At 49.9% G+C, this 9,251-nt stretch overlaps 1 non-coding gene across 1 annotated transcript; it reads right to left on the bottom strand.

Moving 5' to 3' along the window:
- Positions 1 to 4,773: 4,773 nt before the first annotated feature.
- On the bottom strand, positions 4,774 to 4,902 carry LOC146854816 (small nucleolar RNA SNORA71). The gene has a single exon (XR_014959029.1). It is a non-coding gene; the product is annotated as a small nucleolar RNA SNORA71 (small nucleolar RNA).
- Between the last annotated feature and the right edge of the window lie 4,349 nt (positions 4,903 to 9,251).

Below are 9,251 nucleotides of genomic sequence, written 5' to 3'. Positions count from 1 at the left end.
TCCTCAACTTGGGGCCCTGGTGTAAACAGCGGGGGAAGGATCCTTGGCTGTCCATCTTATTGCGGCGGCGCTCTATACGTCTGCAAGGGGGAAAAGAGATCAATTAACCTTATGCTCGTCCCCTGAGGTACTCAACGCCATGGACTAAGGATGCTACACCAGGCCCTCCCTTGCCCCACCTGCTCGTACTTACTCCCGTGAACGTTGATGATTGCGAAGAGCGTCCGGCTTGCGTTCGCTGTCCTGTCACTGAGCTGCGTCCGATCGCAATCCGGCCAGAGCGGAACTGTAAAACAAACCATCATTAGCAAAGAGTCAACCAAGACCACGAGCGCACGATCCGGAAGGAGGGCGGGGGGGGATGAAGGGGGCAAGAGACGGGTGCAAATGCGCGTGGCCATATACAGAAACATTAAGAATCCGCAGCTGCATTTGCTTATTCGCCCCACAATTGGCCCCTTTACAAATTGCCACAGTCGCGGGGCGCTTTCGCCGGCTCAGCGTATGGAGCTGAAAGGCCCTAACGTCAAGCATAACGGCCCCAATTATTCGCGAGGCCAAACAACATGTTCGGGCGAAGCCTTTGTTGATCACGCTGCTGCTGCGCGCCCAGCCAACTGAGCCCGGACGTAAGCACCGCACCCCCGACTCAGTTCATGAGAACGCGCAATTTGGAGCGCTGGACCCAAGCTACCTGCCGCACATGCATGCGCGGGGCACGTCGAACTTCCTTAAACATTGATGTGCGCCAACGTATTGGAGCGCCATATACGAGCGCCGTGCCCCATGAATTGAGGTGGAAGGGGGTGTCGCAATGAACTGGATCGCTTAATGTGCACGAATATGGGCACGAGCGACATCACGTGAACAATGCATACACCCGAATCATAAATCCGTCTTATCGGCAGCCCACAATCCCAGTGTGCATATTTACATAGTGCCAACCCGACCCGAAGGAATTTGCGCCAGATTCATCCCCGAATCATGCATCTGCCTTAAAATTGCAATCTACGCATCGCTCATCAGCCCATATGGCAGCCCACCAATGCCTGTTGTACACTATATAGCGCGAAATCACCCCGAGGTATTGGAGCGCCTTACATGAGCATCGTATTCACCTTACACAGGGCACTGGGAGAGCACTTTACGTGAGTGTCGCATTTACATTACACAAGGCACTGGGGGTTCACTACCGTAATAAACGATCGAATACGAAATTGACCCGAGGTTATCATACAGATTCAAGCACGCGGTGCCGGGAATGGTTCTACAGTGTTAAGAGCGCTTACCCAGTACGACGTTCAAATTAAAGCGTCGGGTGCAGTGTAAAGGAGGGCTCTGTGCCAGTAAATTCTCGCGTGTGAGGGCGCCCCTGCGGTATTATGGAGCGCTGCAGCGTTCACAATACCGCCAAGGCACCAAAGTCCAGCAAGCCTCTTTAAATTTAGGCCCACCGTGACGCGAACGCGCCCCCGAGACACGAGGCTTGGTGTCCTACCCCACCGTCGTACACACACCAATTCAATTCTACTGTACAAGGCCGCAGGGAATGCGGTATAGGCCCAGCGGGCTTTGCGCGGCCGTTCCCCCCATTCATTATCTGCCCGCGCGGGGCGCGCCATAAAGAGCTCCCGCCAAGGGCGGGGGATGTGCCGCTAACCCCTTTATGCACGTTATCTCATCAGTTGGGAGTAGGAGCAGACTGTCGAGTTTGTGTAGCTCGAGTCTGCTCTTCGCGATTCGAAGCGGTGATTTAACTGCTCCGTGGCGAGCGCGCAACCAGCTGAACTAGCCAGGCCAGCGCCAATTTCGCAGACAGAGCGGGCAGGGGGGTGATTAAATGCTTCAGACTTGGCCAACCTCCTTCGAGCGGTTTTGAACCAGCGACCTTATGATGTCCGCTTCCCCACCAAAGTCCTCCGCACTCCCAACTGAGCTCTCGAAACATTGTTAGGCACGGGGAGATTAAGTGATATGCCCAGAATCACAGGATGTTCAGCGTCATTGCCGAGACGCAAACCCGGTTCCCCAGGTTCAAGGGCAACCACCCTAGCCGTTAGGCCAACTCCTCTCCCAAATGATACGAACCCATGCCTCCAATAATGAGTGCGGCCTTCGCGCAGCGCCTTCGACTACTCGGCCATCCGGACCCATAAGGCTCCAAATGTTTACCCGCGCGCCGGCTACATTACAATTTCCGGCACGGTAAAGGATGTGAAAGCTGCCACGAGGGACGAACTAAGCGATTAGTAAAATGTCTGCTCTGCCGGACAGTTTATGATCGCCTTACCCGCACTAAATTGCACCGCGTGCGACGCGTGAGCAGGGGGTGACTTAAACCGTGCCCCCAAGACCCCCGAAACCTAGCTCGATGTGCGGGGGGGTGAAGGTATATTCCGGGCATGCAAGAAGAACCACCAATTCCGGGCCACGCCACGGAAAATAGAATCAATGTAAATTGAACCTGCGAACCTGCGAGCAAGCGTCTCCGACCGTAACAATTAGGCCACAATGACTTTGCAGCTTGCATATTTAAAACCCGCGACCGCTCTTCTGCCAGCGCCCGCCTATTAAACTACCCATGCCCCCGTCTTGCGCCCCCTCCGCCCGTGGCCATCCTAGCCACAGGGCCCCGTCGACCTGGTACTGCCCAGGGACAGGGCCGGGGCAGAGTGGGTGCTGCAAGACTCACCGTAGATCTGGTAACACAGTGCGACGACTACCAAAGCGGCGTGGGGGCCGGAATCGCAGCGAGGAAGGCGAGGACGACGGACCGATGCTGCGATGTGGCGAGGTGGGCGACAAAGAGGTCGCCAGGAGGGTGGGGGAAGGCTAAATAGCCTCCCCCTCACACCAGGGTCAGGAAGTGACACGCCTTGCGCGTCACTTCCGGCCAGCCCGAGGAGGGGGGCTCCGGTCGTTGTCCCCGCCCCCTCCCTGTGGGAGGGGGTGGGGAGGGGTGACCGGTGCCCCGGGGGCACTAAGGCGCCGATTGGCCCCCTACGGGGGCCGCGGTCAGCAGCAAACTCCCTAGAGGTGCAATCTCCAAACGGGGCAGAAGAGGCGTGGCGGCATAGGCAATCCTCTCAGCAAATACTTAGCAGAATCCTTTACATTTTCTGTCACATAGTCCTTGATAGTCAGAGCGCAAGAACCAGTTTCATCTGAGTGCCCGAAAAGATGATATCCGTCAACAAGAGGTCAGGGAGGCAAGCTGGATCGACCCGCGGGACGCACCGCTGTGTAACATTATTCAGTCACTCACTCGTTCACTGAGAATGTGTGAAACGAGGAAACATGCAGCTGTGGGATTGCTGTTTCAGACAGGGCAGAGTGTAAACATGAATCCCAGCACCTGCCTAGCCGGGGTACCACGCGGGTGGACGGCGTCCCCCCACTTATTTTACCGGGATCTCGATAACTGGAGCAAATGGAGCCACACATTCACTCTTTGGCCTCTCTGGGGCGAGATCGGAGCTCATTCAGAACGCTGCTCATGCGCTGGCTTCTGTGATGCAATCGCATCTAAGGGGTGAGCGATGGAGGCAATGAGTCTGATTGTGCAAGCCACCTTTCGTGACGTCACGTCCGGTCGTGAAGTCCGCGTCACCCCCCCCCCCCCCCCCCCCACTTCTTTTTTTTAGGACTTGTGCCCTCTGCCCAGCTTGTCAACGTAAACTTAATTTGAACAGTTTAGACTGGCGCCGCCGATGGATAAATTAAACTAGGACTCATGTACGTTCATAGTTACAGCTCTGAAACGACGGACAGGATCACCTCTCCAGAAGCAGTTTATAGTCGCAAGCAAGGGAGGCACAGAGCATCGCCCTCAGTGAAAATTTCTTGAGTAACGTTTCTATTTGTCTTTTGTGCTTCCGGTGACCAGTCTCTCAGGTGCACACATAAGACCACGTTAGTCGTTAGCAGATCTCTTCACCCCCCTCCACGTGACTCTAAATAAATAGCTGTCTGTAAACAAGCATTTACAATGCAATGGTCTCGGCATTGGTAAAGTTAGAGCTATTGGCATTGCTCATGACATTATTTTTGTTTATGTTTTTGTTTTTAAAACATTTAAAGAAACGGCATTGTCATGAGCAATGCCAATAGCTCTAACTTTAAGAATGCCGAGACCGTTGCATTGTAAATGCTTGTTAGTTGGAATCAAACAGTTTAGTCAAAACATGAAAATAAATGCTATGTGCAGCGCTACCAGCAATATATACCAAAGTTGCGACCTGCCTAAACCCCCCAGTCATGACACTCAGTGTTTTAAGTTCACACATACGTATTTGCAAACCAATACATCTGGGTGGAGATAGACTGCTTCACCAAAGCCATGTTACTTTCTATGTGCGTTCAAATCCCAGTACGCCTCTTGTATTAGTCCAGTGTAGCCACACCAGATACAACTGCACTCTAGGCGACACATGATGTCCATTCCAACAACGTATTCCATCCAAGATCAAGCACACAGATACCCAGTAGCGCGGTCAAAGGTTCCTTACCCTGCAATTTTGTTGCGGAGCTTCTTACTGGGGATGATGGCGATTTCCTCGCACACTCGCTTGTTGGTGTGGAAGTCATTGCCCAGCCGGGTGTAGTACTTCTCGATGATGACCCGGGCGGCCTTTTTCACGGTCTTAGTCCTCACGCGTCCCTGGAAATAGGCATAAGTCATTATGCATAAAAAATATGTTCAAACGTCAATGCAGCCCATAGTGTAGTTAACAAATCTCAGACTGCAGAGTGCAAGTATAACAGCTAAAGTAGTGTCTGAAAGTCACAGGGTTTGATAGGGATGTATAACCCCTCAAACACGGGAAAAGCTTCCAACATTTCTCTCCCTGCAGTATCAATGACCAGGTCACTAGAAGGGCCATGATCACTTTCGATGCAGGTTCACATGAGTGCGAGGCGATCTATCCTCCTGATACCAAATGGCGAGTGGGAGCACACCAATGTTATTTACATTAAATAGACACTTTAGGCCCTCTATAGAAAAACTACTTACACGCGACCTAGAAAGTCATACTTCTGTTCAGACGGGGCATGGTTCTAAATTCCCAAGAACATCTTCACAAAAGGGGCATTTTGGGAAACCAACTCACTGCTCCGTGATTATTTTAGACATTACCCAATAAACCCCACAAGTGAGAACCCCAAAGATACAAAGTAGCTCTATTTGCAGTTTAGCTTCGAGCGCTGCAAGGCCATGCTAATAAAACGAAGCTATACTCATTTTAACGTGCTGAAAGCAACCTAAACTCGTGGAAATTCAAGTGAAAGTATTGAGATGCGGCTATCTGTGCAACCGAGCTGCCCGATACCCTTACTGGGGCAGGCACGTGTTACGAACATTACAAGGATATCACTCACGTGTGGTTTTAGAAAATAAGAACTCAATATATTATTAAGCAAAATAGCCCTGTTTTAATGTAAGAGTCCACAAGAAATGATCACACTGTCTAAAAGTCAAACATTCGCAAGAGGTTCAATTTAAACATTACAAAGATTGCCAAATAAACCATATATTGCAGTATATGGCGCTGAAGAGGAGGGGCATGGGACATCCGTCACAAAACCAGTAAATGGAACAGTCATTTAGGTACAGGCATAAGTCCACAAACCCAGTACTTATTTTTATTATCAATGTAACCACCGGGGCTAAGGGATACATTGCAAAACAAATCAATGTAATGACGACCAAATCAACATACACGAAAAATTAAAGCACCGACTGTATTTCTCACAATAAATAGGACGAACGGCACCATAAAAAATAAATATAGACCAACATTCACTGTCCCAAATTGAGTGTAGATGATTTCACTCACAGAACGACAATGAAACTGGAAAAACACTAACACACCCATTTGAAAACAAACCGGAGCACAAAAAAAAAAAAACACCGGACATCAGACCGCTCACTTCCGCACGGGTACCCAAGGCAGAGAGAGGGTCACAGGTTATAGGTACCAAGCTCACCAACCACTCGATCAAATCATATCACTGTCAGGCGTACTCCAACTCAACGTGCTGTCAAGAGTAGCTGAACACATCGGTCACAAACGTGCAGTATTTAACTGTAACTAATCTCTGGCAGATTATTCAGCCACCATCATACATATTTTGGACTGCAGTCCTCAATAAAGCAAGATAAATGCAAAAGAGAAGACTTCTAACATTACGAATGAGGAAACATAGCACGGTCAATAAACAGCGATGTAGACCTGACAGACAAGACCGCTCGCCTCCTTAAAGCGTGCAACGCAACTGTCTGTTCAGCAAACTCGCAGGGTGGCATAAACGCAACACAACCCATTACCATGAGCGGTAATCAAAGATTTGTGGGATCGACAATCTAATAATTAGAAACGTTACAATTCTATACTTCTCAAAATCAAGAATAAAGTATTAAGCACAGAATAAATGAACTGGTTATGTTGTACATGGATCGCCACTGTCACGAACGACTGTGTCGTCCAACAGATTGAAAACCAACAACACACACAATACGCTCTTTCTGAACCTCTACTCTGGATCAGCTGCAACCTCTGCCATGCACCGGCAGACCCACTGAGACCGTTTCCTCCCTCCGACAAGAGCGGCCTCCAGCTCGGGTCTTTTCCCAACCACACATCGACCCATCCTCCGCTGACTATCCAGCCCAAACCGAGGCAGTAAATCGTTAGCACCGTAGACTAGACTCTTCGCCGCTTCTCGGGCCACAGCCTCGTTCGCCCGCGTTGGATGGAAGCGGATTATAGACCGGAGAGGTATCAGTATAAGACCCACCATGTTGGACGAGGCTGGTAGAAGAGGGCAAAGGATGCCGGGAGAAAAAATATAAAGCTGCGGAAAGAGCGTCGCTAGTTCAAGACGGGCAAACGAAAGAGAGATGAGAATTAGACGGCGCCGTCCAGTGAAACACAATCGTTGAATACAAGGGAATAAACAATGCAAAATAATACGTTAGTCAAACCAATGACGTGAAACTAAATGAACGGGTTACAAATTGTGGCGAACGAAGACCGTGAACGATTTAAAACTAAAAACAAGGAGATCAGGTGAGGGAGCAACGCCGGGACACCACCGCCTTTCTCCGAGGCACAGCAGAAAATGCCTCGGAGAAAGGGAGTGTCCTTTTCGGATTGGGGGGCGTGTTTTGCTGTTGTCTCCTCCCTGAGACTTCTCGCAAAAAACACGCCCCCCGATCCGAAAAGGACGGGGCAGGATTAGAGTGACGGGACCTCTTCTCCAATGGCTGGCCAGCATTTACTAGGCCAGCCAATGGAGAACAGGGACGAAGAGGGGCGGGTTCAAGCCCATCTTCACCCAAGTCATTATGTCTCGCGAGCGAGACTGCGCAAGCGCAGCCATCGCTAGCCGAGACCTAAAAACGAAAGGAAACCTAAACTGCAGGAAGGCTTGTTTTTAGCAGAAACATGCCAAATACAAAGAGAAACACGCAGCAGTCAAGATGTCTGTTTGAAGCATGCGTCCCTGCTTAAAGTTGAAGCTCCGTGTGCTGCACAGATGAATGAATGAAACGCTGAGTGCTGTGCTGATCATGGGGTAAATAACAGAGGAAGAGCTATGCTGTGATGGCCGACCAGGAGGAGTCATGAACGTGTGATGGACAATTCGAACGAACAATGAGTGAAATCGCCTGAGAGTGAACCAAGAACCTAAATCCGGTACAATTACAAGCGATGCACCAATAAAAAGGCAGCCTTTCTGAAAAGCACAAAAAGAACGAATGCCAATGGAAGGGCTTGGTTAAAGTCCATTTTGTAGATACTCCATGCCTCGCAGACCAGCGCTTGCGTGCTGACTCTAGGCTTGACCTAAAAAGTGGGACAACATGTGGGAGCTTTTTTCGTGCAAGGGACAGGCAGCATGTTGCAAGATTCGAGTGATGGTCAGACAGGGTGGGGAAGGTGTGAAAGAGACAGAGTGATAGCCTGCTTCTCAGGGCCTCAGGTATCATTAGTGCAGCAAGTACAGTTGCATTGAGGCCCAGGAGTGCAAGGGGTTTACAACACCCCAATTATGGAGAGCACTATTTTTGGGACAATAACTGGTTTTGTTTCTAGTGTTTGCTGTTTTATAAGTTTCACATGTGGTGTGGAGTATGACTACAGAAAAGATACAACTGCAATTATCTCATAAGCTTAACCCGGCACCCTCCAACAACTCCCTGGCAGAGAAAGTCTGTTATGTTTATCTCTGGCTATACACTTATTGCAATCCCTCACCTTTCACAGAGGTCACCACGTTTACGTCTGTCCACCGCACAGCGCTCGTGCCTGCCTCTACAGTCTCTCTGTAGTATTTAATCCACATGTCAACCGAATTCAACCTTTATGGGTAGGTGCCTGAGTTCCCCTCGATGCCCACACAGGCCCCTAAGGAAGAGGGGTCTGTTGTGCCCCCTGCAGTGGTCTATGCTGTTTACAAGGTTTGTCCTAGAGGAAATTGACAAACTCCTCCATATTATTTGGTTTTAGACTCATTGGAAACTTCACTCTAATTTATGGGAAACTAATGTTTTAAGATCTCCAAGTACTACTCTTAGCCTGCAGACCCTGCAGGTGTAGCTGCCGGAGGAGCACCTTCACACAGTTTTTTTTGCAGTTTTTCTATGGCGCGAACACGACCTGAAGGTATCGGAGCGCTTTACCTGAGCACCCGTTACGTTACACAAGGACACAGGATGATGAACTGAAGCCAAGATTCAAACCTGGTTCCCCAGCTCCAAAGTCGGCAGCTCTGACCGTTATACTACAGCCTTAAGTGTTTCCGGGCAGAATTTTGGCAGACCTGCTTGCACCACTGTGTCCGCTCCCCTAGGGAGCCAGGAGAGTAGGGCGTGGGAGAGGGTGTTTAATGCAGGGTCCTCCTTTGCTCTGCAGTCTGATTGGATACCCCTATCCTGTTGCCCTCCCACAGTTGTATGGGGGTCAGGAATCTAACAACAAAGTATTATGTTCATCGAAAAATTCAGTGCTTTTTAAGGTTCTTCGTACATCATGTCCGACAAACATCATGGTGGTGGCGGTGTCAATAAGGCGGTCGTTGGAGGTAGGGGTTTATTTAATCTGGATCCAGAGTGGATCCTCATCTCGTTTTGCTCTACATCTCCGTTTTATTGGAGGTCCATCTGTAGAAGCTACAGAGACAATCATCACATGACCTCCCCAACTCCTTTATCCTCTCCCCCCCTTCTCTCTTGTCTATAAAAGTGC

The sequence above is a fragment of the Triturus cristatus genome, chromosome 4_1, assembly GCF_964204655.1.
Source record: "Triturus cristatus chromosome 4_1, aTriCri1.1, whole genome shotgun sequence".
Lineage (NCBI taxonomy): Eukaryota > Metazoa > Chordata > Amphibia > Caudata > Salamandridae > Triturus > Triturus cristatus.
This window is presented reverse-complemented; position numbering and strand designations above follow the sequence as displayed.